The sequence below is a fragment of the Scyliorhinus torazame genome, chromosome 18, assembly GCF_047496885.1.
Source record: "Scyliorhinus torazame isolate Kashiwa2021f chromosome 18, sScyTor2.1, whole genome shotgun sequence".
Lineage (NCBI taxonomy): Eukaryota > Metazoa > Chordata > Chondrichthyes > Carcharhiniformes > Scyliorhinidae > Scyliorhinus > Scyliorhinus torazame.
In genome coordinates, this window is record NC_092724.1 from 58897434 (window position 1) to 58919412 (window position 21979).

A 21979-nucleotide genomic window follows, 5' to 3' on the forward strand; every position below is an offset into this window, starting at 1 on the left:
CAAGAGAGATGAAAAGAAGATTTTGCTTTCACAAATTCTTAGTCCTCACAGTCACTTAAATTTCCAGAACACTCCAAGGAATAAATGCACTCACGGATTTAACAGTTTCTATTTGGCATTCACATAGTGATGCGAGGCCAGATCCCCCATGTGCTTATAAATTTGAAGAGGCTTTGTTGCTGTCTTCAGATGGTTAAATGTTGAATACCTTGTCCGAGCGTAACCTGCTTCCCAAACGTTGCCACTCCTTTCAACTTTAATTTGTCCTAAGTCCAGTGAAATCTGAGAGATAAAAAGAGGCAGAAGTTGAAGTCAGTCTGCACTTGACTTAATTTGTCTGTTTCTTACATTTCAGTTGAGTAATTTTAAAATAATATGTACTTAATATGAAGTTGTACTACACTTGCAAACTGGCTACTGCGGGAGATTGAGAATAGCCAAGAAATTACGGCACGGTGACTCAGTGGTCAGCACTGCTGCCCCGCAGCGCCAGGGACCCGGGTTCAATTCCAAACTTGGGCGACCGTCAGTGTGAAGTTTGCACGTTCTCCCCGTGTCTGTGGGTTTCTTCCCACAGCTCAAAGATGTGCAAGTTAAGTGGATTGGCCATTCTAAATTATCCCTTCGTGTCCAAAGGTTAGGTGGGATTCTGGGGTTACAGGGGTACGTCGGGGAGTGGTGCTCTTTCAAAGGGTTGGTGTAGACTAGATGGGTGCAATTGGCCTCCTGCACTGTAGGGATTCCATTAAAGTGTTGTGAAATTTCACTCCTTCAAGGAAATGCTCCACTCCTTAGCATTATACTCAAGGTTAATAAATTGTTTAGGAGTAGGTCACTCAGCCCTTCGAGCCTGATCCGCCATTCAATATGATCATGGCTGATCTGGTTGAGGTCTCTGTTCCATTTTCCTGCCTGGCTCCCATAAACCTCGACTCCCTTGTCAACCAAAAATCTGTCTAATTCTGCCTTGAATAAATTCAATAGCCCAGTCTCCACTGATTTCTGAGGAAGTGAATCCCACATGTAAACCCTCTTAAAGAAAACAGTTTTCCTCATGTCAGTCTTAAGAGAGAGGCCCCTTATTCTTAAACTGTGTCCTCCCCATAAGTGGAAGCATCCTTCCAGTTTCTACCCTATCAGTCTCCTTATTAAAAAAGTTAAAAGTCAATGCTCTCAATGATTTAATTTCAAGTGGTGGATGCTCATGGCATTTTGTGTTCAGATATAAAAGTTGCTGTAACCCATCATTTTGCAATGCTCCAGTGAGATGTCCTCGGGTGAAGGTCCTAACAATCATTGGATGGATTTATTTATGATCAGGAAACTGCAGTGTCTGTATGTGCAAAAGTGATTCTGACTCTATTTAGATCATTTGGGGTTGGGGAGAGCTCAGTATCAACCCAACCCGCCCTTGTATGGATAAACATTACTGGTTCACTGTGATTTACAGTCCTTTCCGTCAGGATCATAGAATCCCCACAGTGAAGAAGGAGGCCATTCGGCCCATCGAGTCTACGCCAACCCTCCGAATGAGCACCGTTCCAAGGCTATTCCCCCACCCTATCCCTGCAACCCCACCTAACCTTTTGGACACTCCAGGCAATTTAGCATGACCAATCCACCTAACTTGCACATCTTTGGACTGTGGGAGGAAACCAGAGCACCCACCCGCAGGAAATCCATGCAGACACAGAATATGCAAACTCCACGCAGACAGTGACCCGAGGCTGGAATTGAACCTGGGTCCCTGGCGCTGTGAGGCAGTAATGCTATTCACTGTGCCACCTTGCCGCCTGAGTTATTTATCTCTAAGTAATGTCTTGTCCAGGATCTTGAACTTGGTAATTGTAAGCGAGACATTTTTGTACAAATTTGATAATTAAAAGACAATTTGAATGATGCACCTTTTTATTCATCAACCAAAGAGCAATGAACCAATATAACTCGGAGAAGCAAAATCCTGAAATAAAACCGGAAATCCTGTCATAACCTTGCCTTACTCGCTTCTCAGACACTGTCTGATCTATTGAGCATTTCCATAAATGATTAATGCGCTTTTTACTTGTGACCAGGAAATGCACAGCAGATTAGTTAGCATCATAAGAAAAGATCAGATATTGTGGATTGTTCTTGTCATTAGGTACTGATACCCAGGTGCCGACTGACTTGGCGTTTCCTGATTATTTTTTTTTGCTTGCCTATAGTTGCAAGGGATGTAAATGAGTTAATATTACTAGGGCTGTTTGCAAGATCAGAATGTAATAACGGTGACAACTGGAATGTTGTAAACTCCAGTGGTGTGATTGGGGGCATTATTTGAATATGAAATTATAATGAAGGCATTTGTCCCTGCTACTGTCAGTATAGCCATGCCTCGCGTTCAGCCAAGCATAACATGACTCAGTGTGAAATGAGCATGTACATCTTGTACTGTGGGATTGCTGTCATACGACTGCAAGTTGAGGAACATGCAAAGCTTTCAAAAATAGCCATGTGTTAATATACAAAATCGCACGAACCTTAATTTAATAATCTAATCACCCATTTTAAGGTTGATTTGCACTAAATTGTGAACTAACTTCATCTAGTGTGTCTTAAGATCCTGAGAACTAAGAGTAGGTTATGCAGCCCATCCTGTCCGATCTGCAGTATACTGAACACCATGGCTGAACTGCTCCAACTAATCTACTTTCTCATTCCATTCCCATTTCCTTTAATTCCCTCAGTGCCCAAAAATCTATCCATACCAGTCTTGAATATACTCTTAGCCAGTGCAATCACAGCCCTCTGGATAGAGAATTCCAAAGGTTTAGAACCACCCGAGTTAAGAGCTTTCTCTGCTCCTCAATGATGCATGACTGACTCCTTATACTGAGATTGATGCCTAGTTCGAGACTCTCCAAACAGGAGAAAATGCCCTTAGCATCTACCCTGTTAAGCCCTCCAAAAATGTGATAGAACATAGAAAAATAAAGCGCAGAACAGGTCCTTCAGCCCATGATGTTGTGAAAAAACTTTTGTCCTACATTAAGAACAAATTAATCTCCACCCCATTATTCTACCGTAATCCATGTACCTATCGAATAGCCGCTTGAAGGTCCCTAATGTTTCCGACTCAACTATTTCCACAGGCAGTGCATTCCATGCCCCCACTACTCTGGGTAAAGAACCTACCTCTGACACCCCCCCCTATATCTTCCACCATTCACCTTAAATTTATGTCCCCTTGTAATGGTTTGTTCCACCCGAGGAAAAAAGCCTCTGACTGTCTACTCTATCTATTCCCCTGATCATCTTATAAACCTCAATCAAGTCGCCCCTCATCCTTCTCCGTTCTAATAAGAAAAGGCCTAGCACCCTGAACCTTTCCTCGTCAGACCTACTCTCCATTCCAGGCACATCCTTTGCACCTTTTCCAAAGCTTCCACATCCTTCCTAAAATGAGGCGACCAGAACTGTACACAGTACTCCAAATGAGGCCGTACCAAGGTTTTGTACAACTGCATCATCACCTCACGGCTCTTAAATTCAATCCCTCTGCTAATGAACGCTAGCGTACCATACGCCTTCTTCACAGCTCTATCCACTTGAGTGGCAACTTTCAAAGATGTATGAACATAGACCCCAAGATCTCTCTGCTCCTCCACATTGCCAAGAACCCTACCGTTAACCATGTATTCCGCATTCGTATTTGTCCTTCCAAAATGGACAACCTCACACTTTTCAGGGTTAAACTCCATCTGCCACTTCTCAGCCCAGCTCTGCATCCTATCTATGTCTCTTTGCAGCCGACAACAGCCCCCCTCACTATCCACAACTCCACAATCTTTGTATCGTCTGCAAATTTACTGACCCACCCTTCAACTCCCTCATCCAAGTCATTAATGAAAGTCACAAACAGCAGAGGACCCAGAACTGATCCCTGCGGTACGCCACTGGTAACTGGGCTCCAGGCTGAATATTTACCATCTACCACCACTCTCTGACTTCTATCGGTTAGCCAGTTCGTTATCCAACTGGCCAAATTTCCCACTATCCCATGCTTCCTTACTTTGTGCAGAAGCCTACCATGGGGAACTTTATCAAATGCCTTACTAAAATCCATGTACACTACATCCACTGCTTTACCTTCATCCACATGCTTGGTCACCTCCTCAAAGAATTCAATAAGACTTGTGAGGCAAGACCTACCCCTCACAAATCCGTACTGACTATCCCTAATCAAGCAGTGTCTTTCCAGATGCTCAGAAAACCTATCCCTCAGTACCCTTTCCATTACTTTGCCTACAGGAACCTCCAACAACCATTTCTGCCCCATTTCTATCCAAGTTTCCGTGATGGCCACCACATCGTAGTCCCAAGTACTGATCCATGCCTTACGTTCACCCACCTTATTCCTGATGCTTCTTGCGTTGAAGTATACACACTTCAACCTATCTCCGTGCCTGCAAGTACTCCGTGCCTGCAAGTACTCTCCTTTGTCAGTGTTACCTTCCCCACTGCCTCACTACACGCTTTGGCGTCCTGAATATCGGCTACCTTAGTTGCTGGACTACAAATCCGGTTCCTGTTCCCCTGCCAAGTTAGTTTAAACCCTCCCGAAGAGTACTAGAAAACCTCCCTCCCAGGATATTGGTGCCCCTCTGGTTCAGATGCAACCCGTCCTGCTTGTACAGGTCCCACCTTCCCCAGAATGCACTCCAATTATCCAAGACCTGAATCTCTCCCTCCTACACCATTCCTGCAGCCACGTGTTCAGCTGCACTCTCTCCCTAATCCTAGCCTCGCTATGACGTGGCACCAGCAACAAACCAGAGATGACAACTCTGTCTGTCCTGGCTTTTAACTTCCAGCCTAACTCCCTAAACTCGGTTATTACCTCCACACCCCTTTTCCTACCTACGTCGTTGGTACCAATGTGCACCACGACCTCTGGCTGCTCCCCCTTCCCCTTAAGGATCCTGAAGACACGATTCGAGACATCCCTGGCACCCGGGAGGCAACCTACCTTCCGGGAGTCTCGCTCGCGACCACAGAATCTCCTATCTATTCCCCTAACTATTGAATCTCCTATTACCATTGCTTTTCTATTCTCCCCCCTTCCCTTCTGAGCCCCGGAGCCAGACTCAATGCCAGAAAACTGGCCGCTAGGGCCTTCCCCTGGTAGGTCATCCCCCCCAACGGCATCCAAAACGGTATACTTGTTTGGAAAGGGAACGGCCACGCGGGATCCCTGCACTGTCTGCCTGTTCATTTTCTTTCCCCTGGCTGTAACCCAGCTACTCTTGTCCTGTACCTTGGGTGTGGTTACCTCCTGTAACTCTTCTCTATAACCCCCTCTGCCTCCCGGATGATCCGAAGTTCCTCCAGTTCCCTAACACGGTCTCTGAGGAGCTGGAGGTGGGTGCACTTCCCGCAGGTATAGTCAGCGGGGACACCGGTGGTATCCCTCACCACCCACATCCTACAGGAGGAGCATGCAACAGCCTAAGCCTCCATCCCCTCTTACCTTACAGAATATAGTTGCCCTGTGGACCAACTGGAACTCCGCCCTCCGCTCTGCTCCCAGTCAGCTGCACTCTCTGTAAATTCCCGGCTCCCTTCTCGCTCTTCGAGGAAATGAAAGGAGCACCTTGCTCCCTCCTCACCTAACTCCCTCAGTCACCAAACTCTCACTATAGCACTCAAATGCACCCAAAATCAGCACTCAGTATATCTTTAATACGACCACCTCTTCTTCTAAACTCCAGGATGTAGGCCCATTCTATACTCTCCCTTTATAGGACAGCTCTGTCTTCCTAGGAGTCAATCTGGTACCTTTTTTACAACTCGTAAGGTAGCTATACCCTTCCTTGGGTAGACCATAAGACATAGGAGCAGAATTAGGCCACTCAGCCCATCGAGTCTGCTCTGCCGTTCAATCATGGCTGATATTTTTCTCATCCGCATTCTCCTGCCTTCTCCTCATAATCCCTGATCCCCTTATTAATCAAGAACCTATCTATCTCTGCTTAAAGACACTCAGTGATTTGGCCTCCACAGCCTTCTGCGGCAGAATTCCACAGACTCACCACCCTCTGGCTGAAGAAATTCCTCCTAATTTCTGTTTTGAAGGATCGTCCCTTTAGTCTGAGATTGTGTCCTTTGGTTCTAGTTTTTCCTACAAGTGGAAACATCCTCTCCTCGTCGACTCTATCCAAGCCTCGCAGTATCCTGTCAGTTTCAATAAGATCCCCCCATATCCATCTAAACTCCAATGAACACAGACCCAGAGTCTTCAACTGATCCTCATATGACAAGCCCTTCATTCCAGGGATCATTCTTGTGAACCTCCTCTGGATCCTTTCCAAGGCCAGCACATCCTTGTATACGGGGTCCAAAACTGCTCACAATACTCCAAATGGGGTCTGACCAGAGCCTTATACAGCCTCAGAAGCACATCCCTGCTCTTGTATTCTAGCCCTCTCCACATCAATGCTAACATTGCATTTGCCTTCCTAACTGCCGACTGAATCTGCACGTTAACCTTAAGAGTATCTTGAACAAGGACTCCCAAGTCCCTTTGTGCTTCTGATTTCCTGAGCATCTTCCCATTTAGCAAATAGTCTATGCCTCCATTCCTCCTTCCAAAGTGCATAACCTCATACCTTTCCACATTGTATTCCGCCACTTGTTTGCCCACTCTCCTAGCCTTTCCAAGTCCTTCTGCAGCCCCCCTGCTTCCTCAATACTACCTGCCCCTCTGCAGATCTTTATATCATCTGCAAACTTAGCAACAGTGCCTTCAGTTCTTTCTTCCAGATCATTAATGTATATTGTGTAAAGTTGTGGTCCCTGCACCGACCCCTGAAGTACACCACGAGTCACCGGCTGCCATCCTGAAAAAGACCCCTTTAACCCCAATCTCTGCCTTCAGCCAGTCCTCTAACCATGCCAGGATCTTACCCTTAACACATGGGCTCTTAACTTATTTAACAGTCTCTTATACGGCACCTTGTCAAAGGCCTTCTGGAAATCTAAGTAAATCGCATCCACTGGTTCTCCTTTGTCTAACTTCCTTGTTATTTCCTAAAAAAACTCTAACAGATTTGTCAGACATGACATTCCCTTGACAAAGCCGTGCTGACTCAGCCCTATTTTATCATGCACTTCCAAGTACTCCGCAATCTCAGCTTTAACAATGGACTCTAAAATCTTACCAGTGACCGAAGTCAGGCTAACTGGCTTATAATTTCCCATCTTCTGTCTCCCTCCCTTCTTAAACAGCGGTGTTACATTAGCCACTTTCTAGTCCCCTGGGACCCTCCCGACCTCCAGTGATTCCTGAAAGATCACCACCAATGCCTCCACAATCTCCTCAGCTATCTCTTTTAGAGCCCTGGGGTGTAGTCCATTCGGTCCAAGTGATTTATCTACCTTCAGACCTTTCAGTTCCCCTGAACTTTCTCATTAATGGTGGCCACTACACTTACCTCTGCCCCCTGATTCTCCTGGAGCTCTGGCATCCCACTGGTGTCTTCCACTGTGAAGACTGATGTAAAGTAACTATTCAGTTCCTCTGCCATTTCTTTGTTTCCTATTATTACTTCTCCAGCCACATTTTCCAGTGGTCCAATGTCTATTTTTGCCTCTCTCTTTTATATATTGAAAAAAACTCTTCCTATTTTCTTTTGTATTACTAGCTAGCTTGCACTCGTATTTCATTTTCTCCCCTCTTATTGCTTTTTAAGTTGCCCTTTGCTTGCTTTTAAAGGCTTCCCAACCCCCTGGCTTCCCACTAATGCTCGCCACTTTGTATGCTTTTTCTTTTGCTTTCATGCAGTCCTTGACTTCCCTCATCAGCCATGGACGCCTTGTCCTCCCCTTAGCATTTTTCTTCATTGGGATGAATTTCAGTTCTGTCTCCCAAATAACCCCCCAAAACCCCTGCCATTGCTGCTCCATGGTCTTCCCTGCTAGTCTTCCTTTCCAATCAACTCTGGCCAGTTCCTCCCTCATGTCTTTGTAGCGACCCTTATTTAATTGTAATACCGTTACATCTGATTCCAGCTTCTCCCTCTCAGTCATAATATGGTCACTGCTCCCTAAGTGTTCCTTCGCCTTAAGTTCCCTAATCAAGTATGCCTCATTGTACATCACCAAATTCAGAATTGCCTGTTCCCTCGTAGGCTCTGCCACAAGCTGCTCCAAAAAACCATCTTGTAGACATTCCACAAATTCCTTTTCTTGGGACCCACTACCAACCTGATTTTCCCAGTCCACCTGGGAGAGCAAAACTGTACATGGTGCTTTAGGTTTGGTCTCACCAGATCCCCATATCAAGGTGCTACACACGTTTCGAGCCATGGAACCCCTAATCACCTCCCAAGAGAATTGGGGAACCCTAAACATTCTCATAATTTCGATGCCCCTTTTCTTTTGCCTGTACTTGTGCAAACACAAATCAAACATTAACAAGCCTTTTCTAGCCATATCTATGCATATAAAACTGTGTTATTAAGAATTGAAGGTTGATCTTCGGTGTGAGGAGTGATGCTGCCTCCTTTACGCCAAGTTTTCACCAATCGCATGGGCTTGTCCTGTAAATGCAATGCGGTAACTGTAGAACACCTCAGTTGCGTTCTCATTATCTGTTTTGGTCGATCCTCCCATCATGGACTTGCTGCTCATTAGTGAATTAAGTTTTCTCCTGAAGAAACTTTTGTTCTTGTATTCAAGGTGATTTGTTTCCAAATGACTTCGGAGTTCAGCTGACTAGCCAGCCTATCAGCATCCAGTGCTCTGAAAGGCCTTGCTCTGATTGAGCTATTTGTTTTCCCAAACTATTTTAAAATTCTGAATGTTGGAATCGGCATTTGCCGGTCACACGGCAGCCACCAGTGCCACGGCCCGCCTTGGGAGACCCTTTGCGTACACCAGTTTGGGAACCCCTGCCCTCTATAATTGTGGCACGTCTACCTTACTCTTGCACTCCAAACCCTTTGTAATAAAGACTAACGTGCAGTGTGATTTTCTAATAATTTGTACCTGCAAGTCAACTTTCTGTGTTCAAGGATGTACCAGCATTTACTAATTGATCATCTATCCAAGAAATATTCTAAACTTCCTAAGATAGAGGATATTTTCACATTTCCCATGATGTACTCCATCTACTATGATATTGCCCAAACCCTTAATTCATCTGTATTCCTGTGCAATGTCCTTACACCCTCCTCAGTTTACTTTTCCACAGAGCCTTGTATCACCAGCAAACTAGGATACGTTGCCCTCTGACCTCTCCTCTAATTTCAAATCAAATTGTACAGTATATAGTTTAACACCTATTTTGCTTTTGACAATTGAATGCTAACCTTTTGGGGTGACTTTGAAGAACTACTCTTGCAGCTTGCAGACTTGTGGTCAAATGGCTGTGGTGTCTGTGTAAAAATGCTGCCACCACAATGCCTTTGTTTCAGAAGCCATTTTTTTGCATGGGAGAGCAAATGTGAAATTTTCTTTTTGTTTAGCATCAGTGAAGGCCAACCAGAAGGTCTGCAGTGTTGATGGTCAATTAGCATGCAGAGGACTTCGAGCCCATTCATACAGCTACTTGGAATAACATTCCTTTGCTTCTGTCAAACCATTCTATATGAACAGTTCTTGACTGCCATTTCCCCAGGAAACCCTTGGTTTATCTGATAGAAATTCTGTAAATTCCTTTTCACTGAAAGAATTTTATGCATTTTCTTTGCCTTGGCCAGCATGTGCTAATTAAAATCTTAAAATGGAGAATTCCTATCTGTCCTTTAGCAACAGTACCATTTAGTTTCTTCTGAGCTGCAACAGTTGCAGCTGTTCGTGCAAGGTAAAGATATATTTTGAAAATTGCAAATGCTGGAAATTTGAAAAGTTGAAAGTGCTGGCAGCACACTTTAGGTTTCACTAATCTCTACTCGACCCCTCCCAATTTTATTCTTCTAAAGGAACCCTCCCACAGGTCCCTTCTGCCCCAGGACAGTAACCCTGTGTGACTTTGTGCCCCCTCTGCTGCCCACTTCTCTAGGATGACCAGTAACACAGATCAGATATGTATGTTGAATTTGGGACTTTCCTGATTTATCTTTTGGAGATTAAAAAAAATTTTTTTTTACATCCTCTGAATATGTGCTGGCAAGGCTGGCATTTTCTGCCCATCCTATTTGCTTTGAACAGGCAGTTTGATACAACTAAGTGACTTGAAGGCAGTTTGGAGTCAACCACGCTAGCCTGGGACTACTCCTGTATTGGATTTTTCGAGAATCGTGTGTTTCCTGACTGAATTTAAATTCTGCATCAGCCATGATAGGATATGTACTTTTGTGATCGGCATCTGAACAACTAACCACTAACTAATATAAGCACTACACTACCGTAGCCACGCCAGTTTCACCTTTACCCCGAACAGGCGCCAGAATGTGGCGACTAGGGGCTTTTCATAGTAACTTCATTTGAAGCCTACTTGTGACAATAAGCAATTTTCATTCATTCACTCAGCTTCTTTCGGTCAACCTGAATTCTGGAGGAGAAAGAGAACTAAATAAAATACGAAAATAACAAAGAAATATTTTTATTTTTCCTGATGCTGCCTGTTGTCAAAGTACAGGCAACATACCAGCAGCTCAACATCAAACTTCTGTTCAATTATTTCCATCATTGGGGAGATTTGTGCAGAATAATAGAATAGTCACTAATAGAGAGAAGAAGGAATTGTTGACCATCCAGGAGGAAGCATGTTTCCTGTTATTCTTGGTGTGCTTAGCAACACCCAATAATGTTTAAAATCATTGCAGACTGTGCAGCTTTGAGAAGTTCATAAAAGCAACACATTCTACCTGATAGAACTGCTGAACAAAATGCAGTTTCACTGTGTTGCCTCCCTCATTCAACTAAAATAAGTCAGCTGAGTGGCGGAACCCCGTAGTCAGCACCTTTGTTCGTGTAAGCAGGGTGATGTACCATCAATTACAACAAAGACGAGTTGTGGAACAAAACTGTGGCTTTAATAAGCTAAATTAGAACCTGCTGGTAACTGATCCCGAACTGCAACAGGGCCAGAGGTCGGCCACCTTTATACAGAGCCTGAGGGGAGGAGCCACAGGTGGAGCCAGCAGAGACGACAAACAATATATACAATACAGTTACAGTGGTTTATCACAATATATATAATACAGTAACAGTGGTTTACTACATTCACCCCCTGTTTTAAAAAAAAAAAAAGAGAGAGTCCGGCAGGGGTGAAGTGGACTTAAAGATCAAATCTGTCGGGGGCTTTGACCTTCCCCCGTGAACGCCTCAGTCCCGGCTGTGGTGTGGGCACTGGTGTCGAGACCTGCGTGTTCGGGAGCGTGTCGTCTTTTTCTTCATCCAGTAGTTGAGTCGGTGGAGAGGGAGATGGTGTAGGGGCAGGAGTGGTGGTGATGGTCACTGGGGAACCAGCGGGTGCCAAATCCCGAAGGGAGGCTGTATCCTGCCGCCTGTCATGGTGTGCCACTTGGCATATTGTGGGTTGGCATGGAGGAGAAGAATCCTTGCGAACAGGGGATCTGATTTATGACTCCTCGCATACTTCTGGAGGAGGACGGGCCCTGGGACTGTCAGCCAGGACGGGAGTGAGGTGGACTTCGTGGGGAAAACAAACATTCGTTTGTGAGGGGTCTCATTGGCAGTGCACAGGAGCGACCGGATGGAGCGGAACGCATCGGGAAGGACCTCCTGCCAGTGGGAGACGTCTAGACCATAGGGCAAGAAGGACAGCCTTCCAGGCCGTCGTGTTCTCCTTCTCCACCTGTCCGGTTCCCCGTGGCTTGCAGCTGGTAGTCCTGCTCGAGGCGATGCCCTTGCTAAGCAGGAACTGACACAACTCGTCACTCATGAAAGAGGAACCCCGATCGCTATGGGTGTAGGTGGGGAAACCGAATAAGGTGAAGAGACTGTGCAGAGCCTTGATGATGTTGGCAGAGGTCATATCAGGGCATGGGATGGCGAAAGGGAAACGTGAATACTTGTCAATAATGTTGAGGAAGTACACGTTACGGTCAGTGCAGGGGAGGGGCCCTTTGAAGTCGATGCTGATGCGCTCAAAGGGGCGGGAAGCCTTTACCAGGTGCACTCTGTCTGCCCGATAGAAGTGTGGTTTGCACTCCGCGCAGACCTGGCAGTCCCTGTCATGGTCCTGATCTCCTTGACGGAGTAAGGCAGGTTGCAGGCCTTGACAAAATAAAAAAAACGGGTGACCCCCGGGTGACAGAGGTCATTGTGGAGGGCCTGAAGTCGGTCTACTCGTGCGCTGGCACATGTACTGCAGGATACGGCATCTGGGGGCTCATTGAGCTTCCCTGGTCGATAAAAGATATCGTAATCGTAGGTGGAGAGTTTGATCCTCCACCTCAGGATCTTGTCATTCTTGATCTTGCCCCGCTGTGTGTTATTAAACATGAAGGCAACCGACCGTTGGTCAGTGAGGAGAGTGAATCACCTGCCGGCCAGGTAATGCCTCCAATGTCGCACAGCTTCCAAAATGGCTTGGGCTTCCTTTTCGACGGAGGAGTGTTGAATTTTGGAGGCCTGGAGGGTACGGGAGAAGAAAGCCACGGGCCTGCCCACCTGGTTGAGGGTAGCGGCCAGGGCAAAGTCAGACGCATCGCTCTCCACCTGGAACGGGATGGACTCGTCTACTGCATGCCTTGCGGCTTTGGCAATATCTGCCTTGATGCGGTTGAAGGCCAGGCGGGCCTCAGCCGTTAGGAGAAAATGGTAGATTTAATGAGTGGGCGGGCCTTGTCCATATAATTGGGGACCCACTGGGCATAATAGGAGAAGAACCCCAGGAATCTCTTCAGGGCCTTGGGGCAGTGGGGGAGGGGAAGTTCCAGGAGGGGGCACATGCAGTCGGGGTCGCGCCCTAGGACCCCGTTTTCCACCACGGAGCGAAGAATGGCTAGGCGGGTTGTGCGCAAAACGCATTGCTCCTTATATGTGAGGTTAAGGAGCTTAGCGGTGTGGAGGAAATGTCGGAGGTTAGCGTCATGATCCTGCTGGTCATGGCCGCAGAGGTGACATCATCCAGATACGGGAACGTGGCCCGGAGCCCGTACTGGTCAACCATTCGGTCCATCACTCGTTGGAAGACCGCAACCCCATTGGTGATGCCGAAGGGCACCCTGAGAAAGTGGTAGAGGCGGCCATCTGCTTCGAAGGCAGTGTATTGGCGGTCATCCGGGCAGATCGGGAGCTGGTGGTACGCGGACTTCAAGTCAACAGTGGAGAAGACTGCGCAATCTGATTGACCATATCAGAAATGTGGGGAAGAGGATACGCATCGAGCTGCGTGTACCAGTTGATCGTCTGACTGTAGTCGATGACATCTGGTGCTTCTCCCCAGTCTTGACGACCACCACTTGGGCTCTCCAGGGGCTGGTACTGGTGTCTATGATCCCTTCCCGCAGGAGTCGCTGGACCTCTGACCTGATAAAGGCCTTTTCCTGGGCAACGTATCGTCTGCTCCTAGTGGCGACGGGCTTACAGTCCAGGGTGAGGTTAGCGAAGAGCGAGAGTGGAGTGACCTTAAGGGTCGCGAGGCAACAGATAGTGAGGGGGGGCAGTGGTCCACTGAACTTCAAGGTAAGGCTTCGGAGGTGGCACTGAAAATAAAGACCCAGTAATAGGGCAGCGCAGAGATGAGGGAGGACGTAGAGCTTGAAATTAATGTACTCTACGCCCTGTACCGAAAGAGTTGCGACACAGTACCCCTAGGTCTCCATGGAATGTGATCCGGAAGCCGGGGAGATTTTCTGGGTCACGGGTAAAATTGGGAGGGAGCAGCACCTTACCGTATCTGGGTGGATGAAGCTGTCAGTGCTCCCGGAGTCGAAGAGGCAGGTCGTCTCGTGCCCGTTGATCCGGACGGCCATCAAGGATTTAGTGAGGTGATGAGGTTGAGACTGGTCGATGGTGATGGCGGCGAGCTTCGGAAGGTGGGTGGGCTGGTCGAGAGTAGCGGAGGCCAGCGTACGACTGGGTGAGCAGGGGTTCCAGGAGGCGGCGGGGTGATTCCAAGATGGCGGTCCACACAGGTCGCACGTGGCGTGTGGCGTCGAAGATGGCGGCCCCCACGGGTCGCACGTGGCGGGTGGCGTTGAAGATGGCAGCCCCCAAGGGTCGCACGTGGTGGATGACGTGGTAGATGGGGGCAGTCCCGACAGGCAACACGCAGCGCTGCTGCTGCTGGGTCTGGAAACTTTAGGAACAGATCGGACCTGGCAGACTTTGGCGAAGTGGCCCTTCTTTCCACACCCGTTGCAGATCGCGCTCCTCGCTGGGCAGCGTTGTCTGTGGTGCTTACCCTGGCCACCGAAGTAGCATCTCGGGCCTCCGGTGTTGGTGGACTGATGCGCGGCACAGGTGCATCCGGGCCGGGTGATGGCGACACCCACGACGTCCACGTGGGCAGTGTACGGAACAAGGTAGATGAGCTTGTGGCCCAGATTGTGACTGGCAGGTATGATGTGGTAGGCATCACAGAGACATGGTTGCAGGGGGTTCAGGACTGGCATTTAAACATCCAGGGATTCACAACCTATCGAAAAGACAGGGAGGTGGGCAGAGGGGGCGGGGTTACCTTGTTAATTAGGAATTAAATTAAATCAATAGCACTAAATGACATAGGGTCAGATGATGTGGAGTCTGTGTGGGTAGAGTTGAGGAACCACAAAGGCAAAAAAACCATAATGGGAGTTATCTACAGGCCTCCTAACAGTGGTCAGGACCGGGGGCACAAAATGCACCACGAAATAGAAAGTGCATGTCAGAAAGACAAGGTCACAGTGATCATGGGGGACTTCAATATGCAGGTGGACTGGGTAAATAATGCTGCCAGTGGACCCAAGGAAAGGGAATTCATTGAATGTTTACAGGAGGGCTTTTTGGAACAGCTTGTGATGGAGCCCATGAGGGGACAGGCCATTCTGGACTTAGTGTTATGTAATGAGTCAGACTTGATTAAAGATCTTAAAGTAAGGGAACACTTAGGAGGCAGTGATCAGAATATGGTAGAATTCAATCTCCAATTTGAAAGAAAGAAGGTAGAATCAGATGTAAAGGTGTTACAGTTAAATAAAGGTAACTACAGGGGCATGAGGGAGGAACTGACGAAAATCGACTGGGAGCAGAGCCTAGTGGGAAAGACAGTAGAACAGCAATGGCAGGAGTTTCTGGGAGTAATTGAGGACACAGTGCAGAGGTTCATCCCAAAGAAAAGAAAGGTTATCAGAGGGGGTATTAGGCAGCCATGGCTGACAAAGGAAGTTAGGGAATGCATCACAGCAAAAGAGAGAGCCTATAATGTGGCAAAGAGTAGTGGGAAGTCAGAAGATTGGGAAGGCTACAAAAACAAACAGAGGATAACAAAGAGAGAAATAAGGAAAGAGAGGATCAAATATGAAGGTAGGCTAGCCAGTAACATTAGGAATGATAGTAAAAGTTTCTTTAAATACATTAAAAACAAACGGGAGGCAAAAGTTGACATTGGGCCGCTCCAAAATGACGCTGGTAATTTTGTGATGGGAGACAAGGAAATAGCTGAGGAACTAAATAAGTACTTTGCGTCAGTCTTCACAGTAGAAGACATGAGTAATATCCCAACAATTCCGGAGAGTCAGGGGGCAGAGTTGAATATGGTAGCCATCACAAAGGAGAAAGTGCTAGAGAAACTAAGAGGTCTAAAAATTGATAAATCTCCGGGCCCACGTGGACTACATCCTAGAGTTCTAAAGGAGATAGCTGAAGAAATAGTGGAGGCGTTAGTTATGATCTTTCAAAAGTCACTGGAGTCCGGGAAAGTCCCAGAGGATTGGAAAATCGCTGTTGTAACCCCCCTGTTCAAGAAGGGAACAAGGAAAAAGATGGAAAATTATAGGCCAATTAGCCTAACCTCGGTTGTTGGCAAGATTCTAGAATCCATTGTTAAGGATGAGATTTCTAAATTCTTGGAAGTGCAGGGTCAGATTAGGACAAGTCAGCATGGATTTAGTGAGGGGAGGTCGTGCCTGACAAACCTGTTAGAGTTCTTTGAAGAGATAACAAATAGGTTAGACCAAGGAGAGCCAATGGATGTTATCTATCTTGACTTCCAAAAGGCCTTTGATAAGGTGCCTCACGGGAGACTGCTGAGTAAAATAAGGGCCCATGGTATTCGAGGCAAGGTACTAACATGGATTGACGATTGGCTGTCAGGCAGAAGGCAGAGAGTTGGGATAAAAGGTTATTTTTCGGAATGGCAACCGGTGACGAGTGGTGTCCCGCAGGGTTCAGTGTTGGGGCCACAGCTGTTCTCTTTATATATTAACGATCTAGATGACGGGACTGGGGGCATTCTGGCTAAGTTTGCCGATGATACAAAGATAGGTGGAGGGGCAGGTAGTGCAAAGAGACTTGGGAGTCCTAGTCCAGGATTCTCTAAAGGTAAACTTGCAGGTTGAGTCCGTAATTAAGAAAGCAAATGCAATGTTGTCATTCATCTCAAGAGGCTTGGAATATAAAAGCAGGGATGTACTTCTGAAGCTTTATAAAGCATTAGTTAGGCCCCATTTAGAATGCTGTGAGCAATTTTGGGCCCCACACCTCAGGAAGGACATACTGGCACTGGAGCGGGTCCAGCGGAGATTCACACGGATGATCCCAGGAATGGTAGGCCTAACATACGATGAACGTCTGAGGATCCTGGGATTATATTCATTGGAGTTTAGGAGGTTGAGGGGAGATCTAATAGAAACTCACAAGATAATGAATGACTTAGATAGGGTGGATGTAGGGAAGTTGTTTCCATTCGCAGGGGAGACTAGGACCCAGGGGCACAGCCTTAGAATAAAAGGGAGTCACTTTAGAACAGAGATGAGGAGAAATTTCTTCAGCCAGAGAGTGGTGGGTCTGTGGAATTCATTGCCACAGAGGGCGGTGGAGGCCGGGACGTTGAGTGTCTTTAAGACAGAAGTTGATAAATTCTTGATTTCTCGAGGAATTAAGGGCTATGGAGAGAGAGCGGGTAAATGGAGTTGAAATCAGCCATGATTGAATGACGGAGTGGACTCGATGGGCCGAATGGCCTTACTTCCGCTCCTATGTCTTATGGTCTTATGGGTGCCGCGTGGTCGGAGGTGAAGGTTATGGAAGGCCACTTCCAGCGAATTCGAGAGCTGCACTGTCTCTTGGAGGCCGAGTGTACCCCCTTCTAGCAGGTGCTGGCGGATGTAGTTAGATTTTATGCCAACGACATAGGTGTCCCTGATCAGCAGCTCCATGTGCTGGACAGCCGATACCACCTGACAACTACAGTTCTGGCTGAGTACCCGCAAGGCGCGCAGGAATTCGGCCTGCCATTCTCCGGGGTGTTGATGCCTCGTGGCAAGGAGATGCCTAGCATTCAACTCATTTACTTCCTTTACATACTGCCCCTTCAGCAGCGTTATCGCCTCCGCGTACGAGGCAGCGTCCCTGATAAGGAGGAAAACCTGCAGGCTTACCAGGGCGTTGAGGACACCAAGCTTATGGATGACGGCGTCGGCGGCAGATTAGAGGTAAGCTTCGAAGCAGCTTAGCCAGTGCTCGAATGTCGCAGTGGCGTTGGCTGCTTGGGGGTCCAGTTCCAGGCGATCAGGCTTGAGTGATGCATCCATCTTAAGCGTTTAGCTTATTAAATTGATGTGCCATCAATTACAACAAAGATGAGTTGTGGAACAAAACTGTGGCTTTAACAAGCTAAACGAGAACCTGCTGGTAACTGATCCCGAACTGGGGCAGGGCCAGAGGTCGGCCACCTTTATACAGGGCCTGAGGAGAGTAGCCACAGGCGGAGACAACAAACAATATATACAATACAGTAACAGTGATTTACCACAATATATATAATAGAGTAACAGTGGTTTACCACACAGGGTATTTATGGTTTTCTCGGGGTTGTTTCTATTGTTGCAGATTCTGTCCGAGAAACCTAATTGTACTATGGGCTGTGCTGTCTGGTTGTTTTTTGACTATGACGCAGAAGACATCATTTCAGCTTAGTCGTTTCATGCTTGAAAGTAGTCGCTGGTAAGCATCGCATGTTGTTTTTGTATGTTAAGTTTGTTATTTCTAGCCTTGGTTGAAGTAGGACCCTCTCATTGTTTCCAAGAGCACAACGTGGCACTAAATCTGATTCTCGTTTGGGGAGCCGGTCCAGATACAATGGACAAAATGGCCTCCTGCACTGTAACAATTCTGTAAACATGTGACCAGTGGCATCATTGGTGACCAGTCACCATGTGTGTGTGTGTGTGTGTGTGTGTGTGTGTGTAGGATAAAGATTTTAATCCTCATGTATCTCAACTCACACTCGTGTCATCAGGAAATTGGTGAATTGGACATTCTGAATTCTCCCTCTGTGTTCCCGAGCAGGTGCCGGAATGTGGCGACTAGAGGCTTTTCACATTGCAGTGTTAATGTAAGCCTACTTGTGACAATGAAGATTATTATTATTAAATTGAGAAATCAATTATGTGATGGCAACCATGTCTGTAACTGTAGTAATCACCACCTAATTGATTCTGTGGCTCCCTAAAGGGTGCGCAACTTTTTACTGTTAACTCACGTTATGGGCCAGGGTTTAGAGAACCCCAAAGTATATCATGGAGTTCACCTGATCCACAACTTTTAATAGATTGTGGTATGCGGAGCACACGGCCCACTCCACAGGTGTGGTACAGCAGAAATGGAAAAGTATTTTTTAAAGCAAAAGAGTGTTTATTCTATGAACTCAAGTTAACCTTTTTAACACATACAGTGAACATCTTAGCAACCATTAATTCAAATACAACCCCCAAAGAATACAACACTAAGTAGACCTTTAAGCTTTCCTTTTAACATCCATAAGACGTAAAACACCTTATACCAGAAGCACATTAAGTTTACATTCACTACTGAGAACATTTATAATTCAGAATTCACCAAATGATCAAGAGATAGTCTTTTCATGGCAGAGAGATCAACAGTGCACCTGCTCTGTCTGGCTTCAGCTCCAACACTGAAAACAAAACTAAAACACACCCTGCAGCCTGCTCAAAAACTAAAGTAAAAAGCTGACAGACAGCCCAGCTCCACCTACTCTCTGACATCACTGCAGTAGTAAACACCCATTTCTTAAAGGTACTCTCACATGACACTCATTATGGGTCTTTGAGGTCTTAAGGGGCTTCTCTTGGTACTATAATCTAAAAGGTGGATAAATCGCTGAGAATTCTTAATTGATAACCTGAGCTTTGCTTAAATTAATAGGAATATGAATTTAGATTCAGATGTGACACTGTACCATCATGGCAAGCCGAAAGAATCCCGCCAAAAAATTAAATGTGCGCAGCCTTGTAGAACTGAGCTGTGGAGGAGAAGAACTTGCATTTATTAAGGTTTATTTCAAACGAAATGAAGAATAAAAACAGAATTCTTGCTCAAACTACATGAGGCACTAGTTAGACCACATCTGGAATACTATGAACAGTTTTGGCCCCTGTATCTAAGGGAAGATATACTGGCATAGGAGGCAGTCCAGAGAAGGTTCTCTAGGTTGATTACAGGTATGGAAGGATTTTCTTATGAGGAGAGGTTGAGTAGATTAGGCCTGTACTCATTGGAGTTTAGAAGAATGAGAAGCGACTTTATTGAGACACATAGGTTTCTCGGGGGTTGACACGGTAGATACTGAGAGGTTGTTTTCCCTTGTAGGAGCGACTAGGACCAGAGGGTATAATCTCAGGGTAAGGGGTTGGCCACATAAAACAGAGATGAGGAGGAACTTCTTCTCTGAGGGTAATGAATCTGTGGTCGTTAAGTATGTTAAAATACTGAGATGGACAGATTTTTAATCAGTAAAGGAATCAAGGGTTATAGGGAAAAGGTGGGAAAGCGGACTTGATGATTATCGTATCAGATCAGTCATCATAGAATTTACAGTGCAGAAGGAGGCCATTTGGCCCATCGAGTCTGCACCGGCTCTTGGAAAGAGCACCCAACCCAAGCCTCCACCCTATCCCCGTAACCCCACCCAACCCAACCTTTTTGGACACCAAGAGCAATTTAGCATAGCCAATCCACCTACCTACACATCTTTGGACTGTGGGAGGAAACCGGAACACCCTGAGGAAACCCACACAGACACGGGGAGAACATGCAGACTCCACACAGACAGTGACCCAAGCCGGGAATCGACTCATGATCTCATTGAATGGCGGAGCAGAACAGATGGGCTGAATGGCATACTTCTGTTCCTATGTCTTATGGTTTTATTGTATCTCAAACATCTAAATTTGCTTTACCTTCTGCAAGTATAATGGATAATCATCGTAGCTGTTTTGTGCAGAGCAGGTTCTCTCAAATGACAATGCACTTTCTGACCATCTCTGTTTTTGGTGGTTGAGAGGAATGTTGATTAGCACACAAAGATAATTCCCTGTTCTTCCAAACCTGTCTGTCCAATGTCCATCAGGACAAGGAGGTAAAACCACAGAATAAGAGATGCAGAGGAGGTCAGGGAGCATGTCCTGGATGTAGGACTGGAGGAATTGGAACAGTGGTAGAGTGAGACCATGGAGAAATTTCTGTGCCAATCAAGGTTGGCAAGCAGCAGAAACTTGATTTTGGTTTGGAGCTCCGGAGACTAGTGAGTTGAATGTAGCAGACATCAAACTGATTGAGAAGTAAGGTAGTGACATTTATTGGAAAGAAAAAGTATTTAAATATCATCTTATCCGAAGATATCCCAAAGTCACAATTCAATATGATCAGTTAATTTCATAGAATTTACAGTGCAGTAGGAGGCCATTCGGCCCATCGAGTCTGCACCGGCTCTTGGAAAGAGCACCCTACCCAAGGTCCACACCTCCATCCTATCCCCATAACCCAATAGACCCACACAACACTAAGGGCAATTTTGGACACTAAGGGCAATTTAGCATGGCCAATCCACCTAACCTGCACATCTTTGGACTGTGGGAGGAAACCGGAGCACCCGGAGGAAACCCACGCACACACGGGGAGAATGTGCAGACTCCGCACAGACAGTGACCCAAGCCGGGAATCTAACCTGGGACCTTGGAGCTGTGAAGTAATTGTGCTATCCACAGTGCTACCTTGCTGCTAATTTCTAGGCAATTATGTACAGCAGGGTCCCAAAAGTAACATGAGATGAGCGACCAGTTTCTTTTTGTGGTGATTTATGGAGAATCTTTTAGCACAAAACATCATTGGGTCTTGCACATTTATCTGAATAAACATTAGGGACCTTGCTTTGTTATCTGGTAAAAGATGACATTTCTGACATTACCGTATGGGCAGCACAGTTGCTTCACAGCTCCAGGGTCCCAGGTTCGATTCTCGGTTTGGGCCACTGTCTGTGCGGAGTCTGCGCGTTCTCCCCGTGACTGTGTGGGTTTCCTCCGGGTGTTCCGGTTTCCTCTCTCAATTCAAAGAGGTGCAGGTTAGGTGGATTGGCCATGCTAAATTGGCCTTCGTGTCCAAATAAATGTTAGGTGGGGTTAAGGGGATAGGGTGGAGATGTGGGCTTGGGTAGAGTGCTCTTTCCAAGGGCCGGTGCAGACTCGATGGGCCGAATGGCCTCCTGCACTGTAAATTCTATGATAATGTACTATTCCCTCAGTGCACTGAAATGGCAACTCAGCTTCTATGTTCAGGCCCTGGTGAAGTCTTGAAATGAAACCTTTTGAACCAGTGGTAAATCCTACCAGTTGAACCAAGCTGACATCCTATTCATTGCCAAGACTGCCAAAGTAGGTCATTGAAATTAATTTGGTGAAGAATAGATCACGCAGAAAACCCAAGACTTAAATGAGCAGCTGGGCAGAAGGCCAGACCATGAACAAGATATTGAATGGTGAGAACTGAATTGGATGGTTTTGATCTTGTCAATATTGAGGTAATGAAG

General features: G+C 46.5%; 1 protein-coding gene across 4 annotated transcripts in view; it reads left to right on the top strand.

The window, feature by feature from the left end:
* dpp9 (dipeptidyl-peptidase 9) overlaps positions 1-21979 on the top strand; it is a 127632-nt gene that overhangs the window by 24352 nt on the left and 81301 nt on the right. The window contains exon 2 of one of the 4 annotated variants that reach the window (XM_072482780.1): positions 17986-18099. The exons of the other annotated variants lie outside the window; for them this stretch is intronic. The gene's annotated coding sequence lies outside the window, so the exon portion shown is untranslated. The remainder of the gene's footprint in view (positions 1-17985; positions 18100-21979) is intronic. 4 annotated transcript variants of the gene reach the window in all.